The sequence below is a fragment of the Sorex fumeus genome, unplaced genomic scaffold, assembly GCF_029834395.1.
Source record: "Sorex fumeus unplaced genomic scaffold, SorFum_2.1 ptg000043l, whole genome shotgun sequence".
Taxonomy (NCBI): domain Eukaryota; kingdom Metazoa; phylum Chordata; class Mammalia; order Eulipotyphla; family Soricidae; genus Sorex; species Sorex fumeus.
In genome coordinates this window covers 7,514,640-7,527,888 of record NW_026606100.1, presented here as the reverse complement: position 1 = coordinate 7,527,888, position 13,249 = coordinate 7,514,640, and the positions used below count along the sequence as shown (strand labels likewise).

The 13,249-nt window shown below is 43.3% G+C and overlaps 1 protein-coding gene across 2 annotated transcripts in view; it reads left to right on the top strand.

The window, feature by feature from the left end:
- The first annotated feature begins 3,233 nt into the window (after positions 1-3,233).
- STAMBPL1 (STAM binding protein like 1) overlaps positions 3,234-13,249 on the top strand; it is a 57,414-nt gene continuing 47,398 nt past the window's right edge. For both annotated transcript variants that reach the window (XM_056120626.1, XM_056120625.1), the window contains exon 1: positions 3,234-3,485. The gene's annotated coding sequence lies outside the window, so the exon portion shown is untranslated. The remainder of the gene's footprint in view (positions 3,486-13,249) is intronic.

Below are 13,249 nucleotides of genomic sequence, written 5' to 3'. Positions count from 1 at the left end.
GTTACTAATTTTTGGCTTATGGAATACATCACGGGGAGCTTGCCAGGCTCTGTGGTGAGAGCAGGGTACTCTCCGTGCTATCACTCCAGCCCTTAACTACTTTAATACAATTTAATTTAATTTTCTTGTTTGCTTAACACTGTATCTTAACTTCAGTATTACTAAACATTTATTATAAACAAAGTTTTAATGCCCAAAGTTGGTGATAAATAACTGGACAGAAAAATCATACTCCTTATTTTATATTTTCATAGGTTAAAATATTTTCTAAAAGTGGAACTGCTTTGGGGGAAAGGGATATGTATATTTAGCAGCTTGGGGTAACATTGCTACAGATTCCTTTTCCTTTAATGTATCAAAATTACACCACCAGATGAGCAGGTTCCTTTCATTGCCTCATCACAGTATTGAGGAATATGCTTATTTTAAGCAATCCTTGCTAATAATGATGAAACAAAAATCTATCTTAAAAATGCATTTTGGGAATAGTATTGAATCAAATGTTTTTTTAATATAAGTGCATTTATAAAACATTTTAAAATTCAGTAAGAAAACAAGTTGTATAAATAGACTTGTGCCCACTATTCATTATTTCAATTGAATCTGAATTCACCTGGACTTTTGGATCACTCCAAAGTTCACTGTAATCACTTTTGGTTAACTTGATCAGAAGGGGATTGACTGTCTCGGGAAGCTATCAGGTAGTAAACCAAAGGTAGCATGAAGTAGCCTCCTCCATGGGAGACTGATAGTTAAAATCAGAACAGGTCACACCACCCAAACAACCCACTTAGGATTTAGGACATCCCAACAATGACCTTGGAGACTCCTCCTATCTTTTAGTTCTGGCACTCCTGTCTATGGGCACAAAAGCCATTTCACAGATAATGGGGTTATTTCTAAGATATTCCTTCATCTTTGAACCACAGACTTTAAGTTTAAACACCTGGGAAGGCACTTCTGATTGACTGAATTTAGGTCAAGGTGATGACCTACTTCTTAGGGCACTGAGATAGCAAGCATTTGGCTTTTACGAAATCAACTTCTCTGTTTAATAACTCCTTTTAGGAACCTGGTTAAACTTAAATCTCACTGCATATTAGATAATGTAGTAGGTAATGGCAATAACCCAGAACTGCCAAATCAATGCCATATTCTCAAATGTCAGTAGGACTAGGTATATCCGCACTGTGGGAACTGTGGAAAGCTGAAGAGCAGCAGCTGAAGGAGAACATTTAGTGCTTGGTTCTGTCAAAAGGCTTCTAGAACCCACCACAAGGCAATGAAGACCAGATCTTCCAATGTTTTCGAAGATAGCTTAAATGTCTGAATTTTTGTGAAGTTTTTTCTTCTTCTTCTTCTTAGGGGTTACTCCTGGCTCATGCACTCAGGAATTACTCCTGGCAGTGCTCGGAGGACCATATGGCATGCTAGGAATCAAACCCGGGCTGGCCGCGTGTAAGGCAAATGCCCTATCCGCTGAACTATTGCTCCAGGCCTGAAGTTTCCTGATTTTTAAAGTGGGACTGAAATTTCCAATTTGAAAAACAACACCACTGAAAGATCAAGGCTACAAGGCTGCATATAGGAGGCTCAGCTGGATAGCTCAGCATTGCATGGCCCACTGAGGAACAATGAGAGCTACCCAAAACCAACCAACCAATCAACCACCCACCCACCCACCCACCCAACTAACCAACCAACCAATCTGCCAACCTCCTAACCAACAAGGTAGAGCCAATAAAATGGCTCCAAGGGTTGGAGTACATGCTATACTCTTCCCTAAGAAGCAATGCATGCTCCCTGATACAGCACCACCAGGCTCAGGGAGTGATTCCAGTGCACTGCTGGGCATGGTCCCCTCCAAAAATAAAAATAAATTAAAAACAGATCAAAATTAAAGATAAATGAAAATTAGAGCAGCAGATCAGGGATGTAATTCAAATGGTAGAACACACACACAGAGTATATAAGGTCCTGAGTTCAATCCTCTTAAGAGCACTGCATGACATCCCCTTCTCTGATCACCCCTAACGCCACTGGTATACATATAACTTGGTGACATCACTGAGCATTTCCAGGGGTAGCCCTGGTGAGTGCCCTGTGCTCCAAGCATTGCATAGCCAGAATCCATACCCAGCATCTCAAATCAAATACAAGGAAGCTCCCGAAATAAATGAAAACAAAACCACAGCAAAATTAAAACTGAAAACCAGGACAGGAAATGACACCCCTGAAGGCTAAATTCCTGAAATCACACAGAGTGTGGCTGAGCCAGGCCTGCAGGTTTTGTCTCCCTACAGGAAAGGCCAGTGTACCACAAGGTCTCTGCCACCCTTTCTCTTAGCTCACCCCCCAGCCAAGCTCAGGAAAAATGCCCAGTTTAACGACCAGGCGCAGTTTGTAAACTGTGCTGGATCAACGGACAGTAACCTTTTGGAGTCAGAGCAGAATTGAAAGCTACTACTTTCTAGGTGATGCGAATTAGATCCTTGTAATTTGATGGGACTAGGGTGGGGGATAACAGTTTGTTTGTAAAAGACTGCAGACACAAATAAATTAGATTTTCTTTATAGTCTGGCACAGAGCCAGGATCATACTAAAACACTGTCCATAACAGGTCTAACAGTACACAGATAACATCATAAAAGTGTCCATTCCCGACTATGCTGAGTAGAAAGAGAACAGAGTGGTGGGAGTCGGTGCATGCAGAGAAACCTCCAAGTGCAGTTCCTGATATCAGTTGTAAGTTGGATTTTTCACTAACAACCTATTCTCCTGACTTCACAGGGAGTTTCTCCACCAGTCCAGCTGCTTTGTGGCATGTGGGCAATGCGGCTTTACCAGGCTCCCTCTCCGTTCTATCTCGGTGAAAGATGACAGTGGAGCAAAGGGACGCTCAGGGGTTGGGGTGAGAAAATCTCTCTCCTTTCCTCTGGGCTGTCTGCCGGGCCTGCTTCCTTCCACCTGCGGTCTTTTCTGCAGAATGCGGGGAAACCACCGCCGAGGAGGAGGGGGCGGAGGCAGAGGCGGAGGCGGCACCAAAGGCCGGGGCAGGGGAGGCAGGGACCATCGCAGCGACAATTTCTTTTCCTGCGGCGCTGGCTGCAGGGAAGGCTGCCGCAGGCGGGGGCATCTGTCCGTCTGCCCGAGCGTCTGCGAGGACGCGATTAGCTCTATCCGCGACCGAGAAAGAGGAGGAGGAGGAAGAGCAGCAGGAGGAGCGCAACGCTGGCTGCAGGAGCGAGTAGAACTAGCAAAGCGCCGTCAGTCCGCAGAGGAGAGAGGGAGGAGGCGCGGCCCAGGCCAGCCCGCGGGCGCCGAGCAGTGTGGGCCATCGCGGCGGGCAGCAGTGCCTCCTAAGCAAAGAACGCCCCCCGCGGCCCGGGCTGCGGCGGCCAGACGGATGCCAAGGCCACACGGCAGCGCGCGGACAGCCACTGCAGTCGCCGTCCCACGCGGGCTGCGGACCTCAGGGCTTGCTGGTGAGTGGAGCGCGCACACGAGTGTGCGGGCGGCGCGCACCCGCAACGGTGCCCGCACGCGGGTGCGAGTGGCCGCGCGCGCGCGCCGGGCGCCTCTTCTGCTGCCTGGGACGGTCCCAGGCTCGCGGCGCACGGTGGAAAGAAGCGCGGCTGGGGCATCTGTCCGTCTGCCCGGGCGTCTGCTCACTTCCTTCCTGCGGATCCTGCGACCCGCCGCCTCCGCCGGCGCTTCCTCCTGCGCACCGCCACCCCGCACCCCTGGTCCCCCAGGGCTCGGTTTCACCTTGACGTGGAAGGCAGGAAGCCGAGGCACCCGGTGGCGGGGCGGGACTCTGGCTCTGACTTACACGCATGTGCTCCTGGCTCAGAGTTAGGATGCAGACTTGGAGATGGCCGGCATCTGTCCTTGGGGGAGCGGGTGTGGCTAAGGAGGGGACAGAGATTGGGGGCGGGGAGGGCAGGGAATAGACCTTTGGTCCCGATGGAGCCTGCGGCGCGTCCTTCTGGATGATGTTTGCTTTTATGCACTTTATGAGCCACTCTTAGAACATTTTCCTTCCCTTGAATAATTTAAGCCTTCGCTGAAAGCTTTTAATGAAATAAACCCCCCAAAGTGGAATGTCATGAAAACTTAATCTTTCTCCTAGCTCTGTACAGCAACCCCAATGCTGAGAGTCAAGAGCCTAACTACTGGTGCATAATTACCGGCCCTAACACACACACACACACACACACACACACACACACACACACACACACACACACACCATTCAGACTGATCTGGAGAATTGTGGGGAGAGTGGAAAATCTTAAATCTTTAATGTTTGGGTCGCTTAGTACCAGTGACTTTCTGGCAACCAGCGTTTGGTAGTAACACAGACATCTTCTCAAGCGAGCTCCCTTGAGCGCAGTGATTCCCAGACATCCCTCCAATCACAGAGAATAAAATGAAGTCTTAGTTTCTAAAGCGTTTCTGAAATTATGATGAGTATCACTAACGTGCGAATTTATGATCTCACCATACAAAGCTAGAGCTTTTTACCATCAATAGAGCGGATTCGTTTCCCACATAAGCCACCTGAATATTCGATTTCCTGTTTCATGTGGGGAGGGGGCCAGTTATCTATGATTGTTTTGAAAAGATGAAGTCGCAGGCATTCCCCCTTTGTCTCCCCCCCCACCTTGTTTCATTTTTTGTTTTGTGATGGATGCTAAATCGAACTTCTAAAAATTTACCCTGCAAAAATAACATACTGTCCAATAGACTTTATTGTAGATGCTTTGTAGCTCTCCATTGTAAAGACCTATGATTATTTTTAACACAATATCTTTGAGAACCAGCGCTTTTGGTTTTCATTTTCTCCATTATAGCTCCTTCATTCAAAGGCATGAAATGGTATAGAAATCGAACTGGAAAATGAACTGGCTGCTGATTTTTTTGATTGGCAAAAATACATCCAATAGTTTGTCATTTAGACATCTTCATCTGAATGGACTTAAGCTGTAATGTATCTGCTGGTTTAAGAAATTGTTTTTCTCATACTCTTCTGTAAAGAGCATAAGCTTCATTGTACACACACACACACACACACACGCACATAAATAATCAGGCAGAGACTACTATCCTTTAATCTATATGGAAGTCTGCAGGGCAAGTTTCATACCCGCTGTTCTCTGTTAGGACCGTTATGGCCATGCCACGAAACCTAGGTTTTAGACATGTCTTCTGCAGAGAGACTTCTTTGGGACCAGGTCCTGAGAAGGACTGACAAAAATAAAGGATTGTAAAACTAAAACCTCTTTTTATTTTCAGCACAGTGTAGTTAACTAAACACAGCTTGATCTTTTTCTTCTTTCAGGGACTTTTCCCAAACTGACATAGCTATAGTCTAGGGACTGGAGTTGTATTTTACAAAGAAAGGCGTAGCAATTCTTGCTTAGATTATGAGAAGCAGAAGAAATGCTAGAGGAAATGTGTTGATATTGTTTGGAGAAGACTAAATGGCATCTTAGAGGAAGCAGTATCAATTAGAAACATTTTAAAATCCACAGGATTTGTGATTCTCTAATGCTAGCATATTTCTTGACCCTGTTAAAAATTTATGTTCAGTTGAAACTATGATAAATGACTCATTAGTAGAGTCAGCTTTCTGTCCCCTGGGTCTGGTGAATCATAGCTTCTCAATACATATTCATTAAATGAATAACATTGTCTTTATCTTCCCAAACTAACTGCAGCACCTCTTCTTGAATTGATTGTTTTTAGCCATAATTTTAAATGAATCACCAAACATTTCATCAAACTGAAGCCCAGTTGATATATTCAGCTAAGATCATCTTCAACTGAGCCAACAGTCATCCCTTCAGAACAAAACAAAAACATAAAACACCGCATTTGTTTGGACCTGTTGAAGGGCTGGTTGCAGCTCTCTGATCATGTGCTTTGTCCTGTTGGACATGTGAGTATGCATTCCAAAATCCCGAGCTAACATCAGAATGTTCATTCAACTCAGGAATAGTCTGGACCACGGCTACATCTGGATGAGGCTTTTGTCAGAAATTATTTACATTTGTAAGCCAATCACATGAACTGCTGGCACAATCCTGCATTTCCTCATTCTTTTTTTTTCTTGAAATGATTTATTCTAAAATATGTAGTTTTTTAAAAAATTTTTATTAGTGAAACACCATGAGGTACAATTGTAGACTTAAAAATTTTTGTGCTTGGGTTTCAGTTATACAATGATCGAATACCCATCCCTCCTCATTCTAAATGGAAAAGCCAATTAAATGTTTGGCAAGTTGCTAAGTCTTCAAAAGCACATGTCATTTGGTTTTCTTTATACATTTTAGATTAGCATTGTAGCACTGTCCTCCCGTTCATTGTTCATTGATTTGCTCGAGCGGGCCCAGTAACATCTCCATCATAACACTTGTTACTGTGTTTGACATATGGAATACGTCATGGGTAGCTTGCCAGGCTCTGCTGTGCAGGCGAGATACTCTCGGTAGCTTGCTGGGCTCTCCGAGAGGGGCGGAGGAATTGAACCTGGGTGGGCCAGGTCATCTGCGTGCAAGGCAAACGCCCTACCACTGTGCTATCGCCGACATTTTAGGTTAAATCTATGTTAGGTTTTTACATTGAAGGGGTGTCCCAGAGACTGATGGTTCATTCAGACTGATAGTCATTTATAAATTGATCTTTTATAAAAAGCAGCTCCTTGATACTAAGGACTAGTGATTTCTATTCATAGGTTTTCATTTGTTCTAGCTAACCTTTCAAGGTACTCTTAGAACGGATATATCTTGTAGTCTTGAATATAGAAGTGTTTTCACTTTGTTTTTAAGTTCTAACTTTTCATTTCTAATCACGAGAGGTTTACTTTGTTACAATTTAATTTCAGGTTGAAAGAGTGGAAACTCTTTTGAAATTTACCTGACTATTAATATATTACATTTCTGTACTGCAAATGTTCCCTTTGATAGTCTTCTATAACCTTCTCCAATCAAGCTATTTGATGAAGCATAGAATGAGATCTTGGGACATTTTAAGTTTTCCTCTTGCACTATGTCCAAAATAAATAGCTAAAATTAAAAATTGTTTATTCCTCTTCTAAGTAACACAAAACCTGTGGCTATTCTATGAAACGTGGTCATTCTTATCAAGTGTTTGTCTAATAAATACTCATTGGTATACTGAAATGAGAGTTAACAGCATGCCCCTTTCAAGTCTTATGAAGGCCTGGAAAGCCAAAGGTAGGAATTTTGATTGGATATAGGTGTCAGTTTAAGGTAGGTTTCTTCAAAAAAGGCTAAGTAAAGAAAGCATCTTTTTATAAAGCTCTGTAGCAATTGAGTGGGGTGTGGAATAGTAGAAAGAGGGAGTGAAGATGGCAGTCTAGTGTCAGATAAAGATACTTTGATAGATTTCAGTGACACAGTGATGAAGAAGGAAACACTGCAGGCAACCAGACATCAGGATTTTTGTTTTATGTGGAGGAGGGATCATACATTTGTGACACAAGTGTTAAGATATAACTGCAGAGGTTCTGAAGATTCTGTTCCATGGCTGCTTGAGGGACTAATCAATCAAGTGACATGGTGATAGGTAGAGAAAGAGTTTCATTAGCCACAAACTGGCATTCAGAAGCTAGCAGTGATGTCTGTCCTCAAAGTAGCCATCTTGTTTGCACAGTAATAAGGAGTAGTAAGGAGTGCTTTTTTATTTTAAAGATAGGAACAAACAAGGAGGCCTATATTCAGAAACGGTGGTTTGCAGGTGGGTGAGGGCCAGAAAAAAATCAATACCTTCCCTTTGAAGTCCCGAGACACACTCCATTGTAGTATCTGCAAATCTAAATAAAGATTTCTAATTAAGAGTTCAACTTGTCTTGGGGCAAAGAAATAGCTTAGTGGGTAAGACAAGGTGCTTGCCTTGCACTCATCTGACCTGGGTTTAATCCTGGTACCACAAGGAGTGATCTGTGAGCACAGAGCCAGGAGTAGATCCTGTTGTATGGCCTCCAAATAAGAACAAAACAAACAAAAATTCAACCTGTCTTAATCTTAGGTTTTGGAGGAAGACAAGATATGGCAAACATTATCAACATTTTGAGACATCCTGGCACTGAAGCTGTTTTTTAATTTGGGGAATGGAGTAGGGCCATACCCATCGTGCTCAGGGCTTACTCTTGGCTTATGCTCAGGGGTCATTTCTAGTGCCATTTGGTACCATAAGCAGTGCCAGGATCAAACTGGGCTTGGCCACATGTAAAACTAAAGCCTTAATCCCTGTATTGCCTCTCTAGCCCACCAGTTTTTAATTTGGAATTCAGCTCTTAATTTTTTTGGGGGAGGGTAGACAATTTCAGTCACTCATTCCACATCCATGGAAGACAGTCCAGTTGGTCAATCCCAGCATTCTTTCTTGCTGCGACCTAGTGTAACCTAAGAATTTTATAAATAGTTGATAATTATTAAAATTAGTTGTTAAACATGTACTTCATATCAGACATTGCACTCAAGCTAATCAAATACCACACAGATGTGGAGTGGCTGGGAACACTATCCCTTTTTAGCTATTTCCCAGTTGTGTTGTGTATCCTTGGACAAGTTGCTAACTTTTCTGAGCCTCAGTTTTCCTGTTGTTTCAATTAGGAAATTTGATTCTAATCTAAGCTTTTGGGGAGGGCATCACATAACTAAATAGGTATAAAGGAAAATGCGTGAATTAGTTGGCACAAAGTTAAGTGGTATATTTATGCTGATTTGTTACCATGATTAATTTATAATCTTCTGCAATAGGTACCAATCTGCATATGAAGAAAATTGAAGTACAAAGAGGCTAGGGTAAACTGTTCAGGCTGATAGCTGGTAAATGTCAGAGGCAGGAATCAACCCCAGAAAATGTGACTCCAATGCCAACTTTTCTAACTTGTGTTTATCCTTGCCTCCCATAGTAGTGATACTGGTGGGAGGCTTGGGGATCCAGGAAGGTAATAGTGCTGAAAATGCGAGTGCTGCAGCTCTTGGCTCTCACCACCTTACGCTCCCATGGAAGTGCCTCGTTAAAGGACCAGGAGTTAGGACTTGGTATAGGTTTGCCAGGAGGTTAGCATCCCATCAGCCCCACAAAAACAGTTAGGAAACTGTATCTGAGTTTATCTGCATCCGTATCTATTTGATCTACATGACGCAAGAACTGGTCCCATCACCTGAGCTTTCTGGTCGCTGTGGTCTCCGGCAGCCATTAGGGATTTCTCTTTATAGGAAAAGTCGGTCGAAACTTCTGCCCAGAGTTCCAGGTTCATCATCTATCACTGTAGAAAAGAACTTCAGGGGGAACTGTATAGTGACATAGAATGGTTCTGTTTAGGAAATATGAGTTAAAAGAGAGAGGGTACCCCATAAAGTAAAAGAAAGGAATCTCATTTCTCTAGTTGGGATGCAAATGGAATAATAACAGAGTAAATTTTAGCTGTCTTTTGATTTGTTTAAATAATTATATAATTATAAAAATAAGGTAAAGGTAAAGGCCCTCCCGTTGATCGTCGATTTGCTCGAGCGGGCCCAGTAACGTCTCCATTGGAGACTTCGTTGTTACTGTGTCTGGCATATCGAATACTCTCTTGTAATTATGTTTAATTATAAGAGAGCAGATTTTTTTAATATTATAAATCGGAAGGTTACTGTAGCAGTAAAGAATAAAAAAATGTGTAGCTTCCAATGGAATACTATGGAGCCATTAGGAAAAATAAAGTCATGAAATTTGCTTATAAATGGGTGGACCTGCAAAGTATTATGCTAAGTAAAATGAGTCAGAAGGAGAGGGACAGATATAGAATGACTGCATTCATTTGTGGGATATAAAACATATTAAAATATTTATGTATATAAATATAAGTATTACGATCATCCTGTTGTTCGTCGATTTCCTCGAGCAGGCACCAGTAACGTCTCCTTCTTCCTAGCCCTGAGATTTTATTTATTTATTTATTTATTTATTGCTTTTTGGGTCACACCTGGCAATGCACAGGGGTTACTCCTGGCTCTGCACTCAGGAGTTACTCCTGGCGGTGCTCACGGGACCATATGGGATGCTGGGAATTGAACCCGGGTCGGCTGCGTGCAAGGCAAACGCCCTACCCGCTGTGCTATTTCTCCAGCCCCTAGCCCTGAGATTTTAAAAGAGCCATTTCAATGCTCTTTCAGGATTAGGAGAATGAGACCCATCATTGTTACTGGTATTTGGCATATTGAGTACAACACGGGAAGTTTGCCAGACTCTGCTGTGCAAGCAGGATACTTTTGGTAGATACTTTTGATTATAAATATATCATATAATTTATTATAACATATATTATAATATATGTTTTATTATATATATATTCTATGAGGTCAATATGTAAGGCCAGGGAAAACAGGGGCCAGGAGAACTGGTCAATGGTTGGAAGCTTGCCACAACAGTGTCTGCAGGGCGGGGGTAGAGGGGTGAATGGTAGTTAGGATAGAGAAGGGACAAGTATAAAACTAATTGTTGGAAATGATCTTTTTTTTCTTTTTGGGTCACACCCAGTGATGCTCAGGGGTTACTCCTGGCTCATGAACTCAGGAATTACTCCTGGCCGTGCTCAGGGGACCATGTGGGATGCTGGGAATCAAACCCAGGTCAGCCGCGTGCAAGGCAAATGCCCTACCCACTGTGCTATCACTGGAAATGACCATTTTGGACAGTAACTGAGTGTTAAAAGTAGGTAAAAGGATATACCTGATACCCTCTCAGTATTTATATTGCAAACCATAAAGCCCAAAGAGAAAGAGAGAGAGAAAGAGAGAGAGATTCAGAGAGAGAGAAGAGAAGAGAAGTGCCTGCCATAGAGGCAGGTGGGAGAGGGGGTGGTGGGAAATTGGGGACATTGGTGGTAGGAAATGTATACTGGTTAAGGGATAGGTGTTGTAACATTATATGATTGAAACCCAATCACGAACAACTTCGTAACTGTATCTCACTGTGATTCAATTAAAAGTAATAACATTTAAAAAAAAAAACCATGTAGCTTCTCCAGAGTTTCTTTAGGATGTAATGTGCTATCTTATATTTCTACACACACACACACACACACACACACACACACACGCACACACACACACACATTTGTTTGTTTGGGACCCATATCTGGCAGTGCTCAGGGACTACTCCCAGCTTTGTGCTTGGCGGTTGCCTGTGGAGATTCTCAGAGAACCACCATGCAGTAGAGGTGCTTAAACCTGAGCCTCTAGCATGCAAACCATGAGCTCCTGCCCCGTGGCTTCTCTCTCCAGCCCTGTGACGTATGTCTTAACATTCTATGCGTCCTTATAATTCCTTGTTTCTTATTTTGTTTGTGTTGTTTTTGGTTTTGAAGACACACCTGCTGGTGCTTACTCCTGGCGGCGGTGCTGGGGAACTGTATGCATGAGGGTCCAGATGCAGAGCTGGGAATCAAACTGAGCCATGTGCTGGGCAAGCGCCTTACCCCTGTGCTATCTTTCCAGTGCCATAGTCTCTTTTTCTTCATAGGAAACATTAAAAAATCCTCTAAAGTTGTTTCCTCTATGGGGGCAATGACTTTTCTTGGACTTACATAAAATTAATGGGTAAAACATGAACTACGTTTTTAAATCTTTAAAAATATATTGGGAGATGCTGGGAAAAGTACAGCAGGCAGAGAGTCTGTCTTGCAACCTGGGTTCAGCCCCTCGCACTCCAAACCTTCTATGAGTTATCCCTGAGCTCAAAGTCAGGAGTAAGCCCTGAGCACTGCCAGGTGTGGCCCCCAAACAAAAAAAACCAAAATATATCAAAAGACTGGAAAATTAGTACAGGAGTTGAGGTGATTACCTTACATTCAGCTGATTCAGCTTTTATCCTCAGCACCACACATGTTCCCCTGAGCACTGTCAGAAGGGATCCCTGAGTGTAGAAACAAGAGTAAGCCTTGAGCACTGCCAGGTGTAGCCCAAAAGTCTCTGAACTCACAAATTTTCAAAGCAGTCCCTTTAAAAGTCACTACTTCATAAATAATTTGTAATGCATGCAAGGGGTTAATCAAAGGACACAGAGAGACAGACAGAGACAGAGTGGGGTGTCCTTTGTTTTTGAACTTTGTGATTTTAAACATGATTCAGGATGACATATTTGGAGTGTGGATGCATTTAATGTTTGATTGTTGTGATGCTGGGGATCCTGCCTCAGCTGTCACATGTCCAAGGCAAATTCTCCACTGCTGAGCTCTGTCTTGCCCATTGACTTTTTTATTTTAAACATTTGCTACATAGCAACCTAATCAAAGGTTCAGGGGGTTTCCTGTGAGATAACTGTTAGAAGGCCCATCATGAAGTATTCATTTTGATTGTTTGACTTTATGATGCTGGGTTAATTTAGAATCAAGAGAGAGGCCAGTGGTGACTCATTTTTTATTAATTTTATTAATAAAATAATAAATTTTATTATTTATAATAATTAGTCTCCTGCCCCCGCGCCTGGCTGTCCTCACCAGGGCCCCTTGGAGGAGGGCAGGTTGAGTTTCCCTCTGTGCCCCAAGCAGACCCCCGACAGCTGAAGACCTCTGGGACCCAGCCAAAGCCACGCTGAGACCACTCTCCGCACGCTTGGACAAGGAACCGGCAGAGGAACCCAGGTGTGCAGGACTCGGGGCTGAGATCTCCAAGCCTGCTCAGTTCGGAACTGGGCCTCCTCCATCCAGCTCCCCCACCTTCCAGTAGCTAGACAGTTATACCCACCAACTGCTGTGTAACCCCATCAACGGCCATACAGAGACTATAAACCAAGCTCCCGGAAGACCTCTTATTCTCTAGTTCTCACTCTCAGAAAACCCAGCAAGCTACTGAGAATATCATACCCGCCTATATGCCTAACTAGAAACACCTGTAAAGGTGATTAGAGGCTGTCCCAAAAGCCTCTATCCATCTTGGAGAGCCCGGCAAGCTACGGAGAGTATCCTGCCTGCGCGGCAGAGCCTGACAAACTACCCATGGCATACTAGATATGTCAAAAACAGTAACAATGAATGGTCCTCATTCTCCTGATCCTGAAGGTGCCCCCAAATATGTCATCGGGCTACACTTGCACGTGACAGGGATGAATGGAGACGTTACTGGGCCCACTCGAACGAATTGAAGAACAACAGAGTGATAGTGATAGTGATAGTGAATTTTATCAAATCACTGTGAGATAGTTACAAGCTTCCATGTTTTGGTTACAA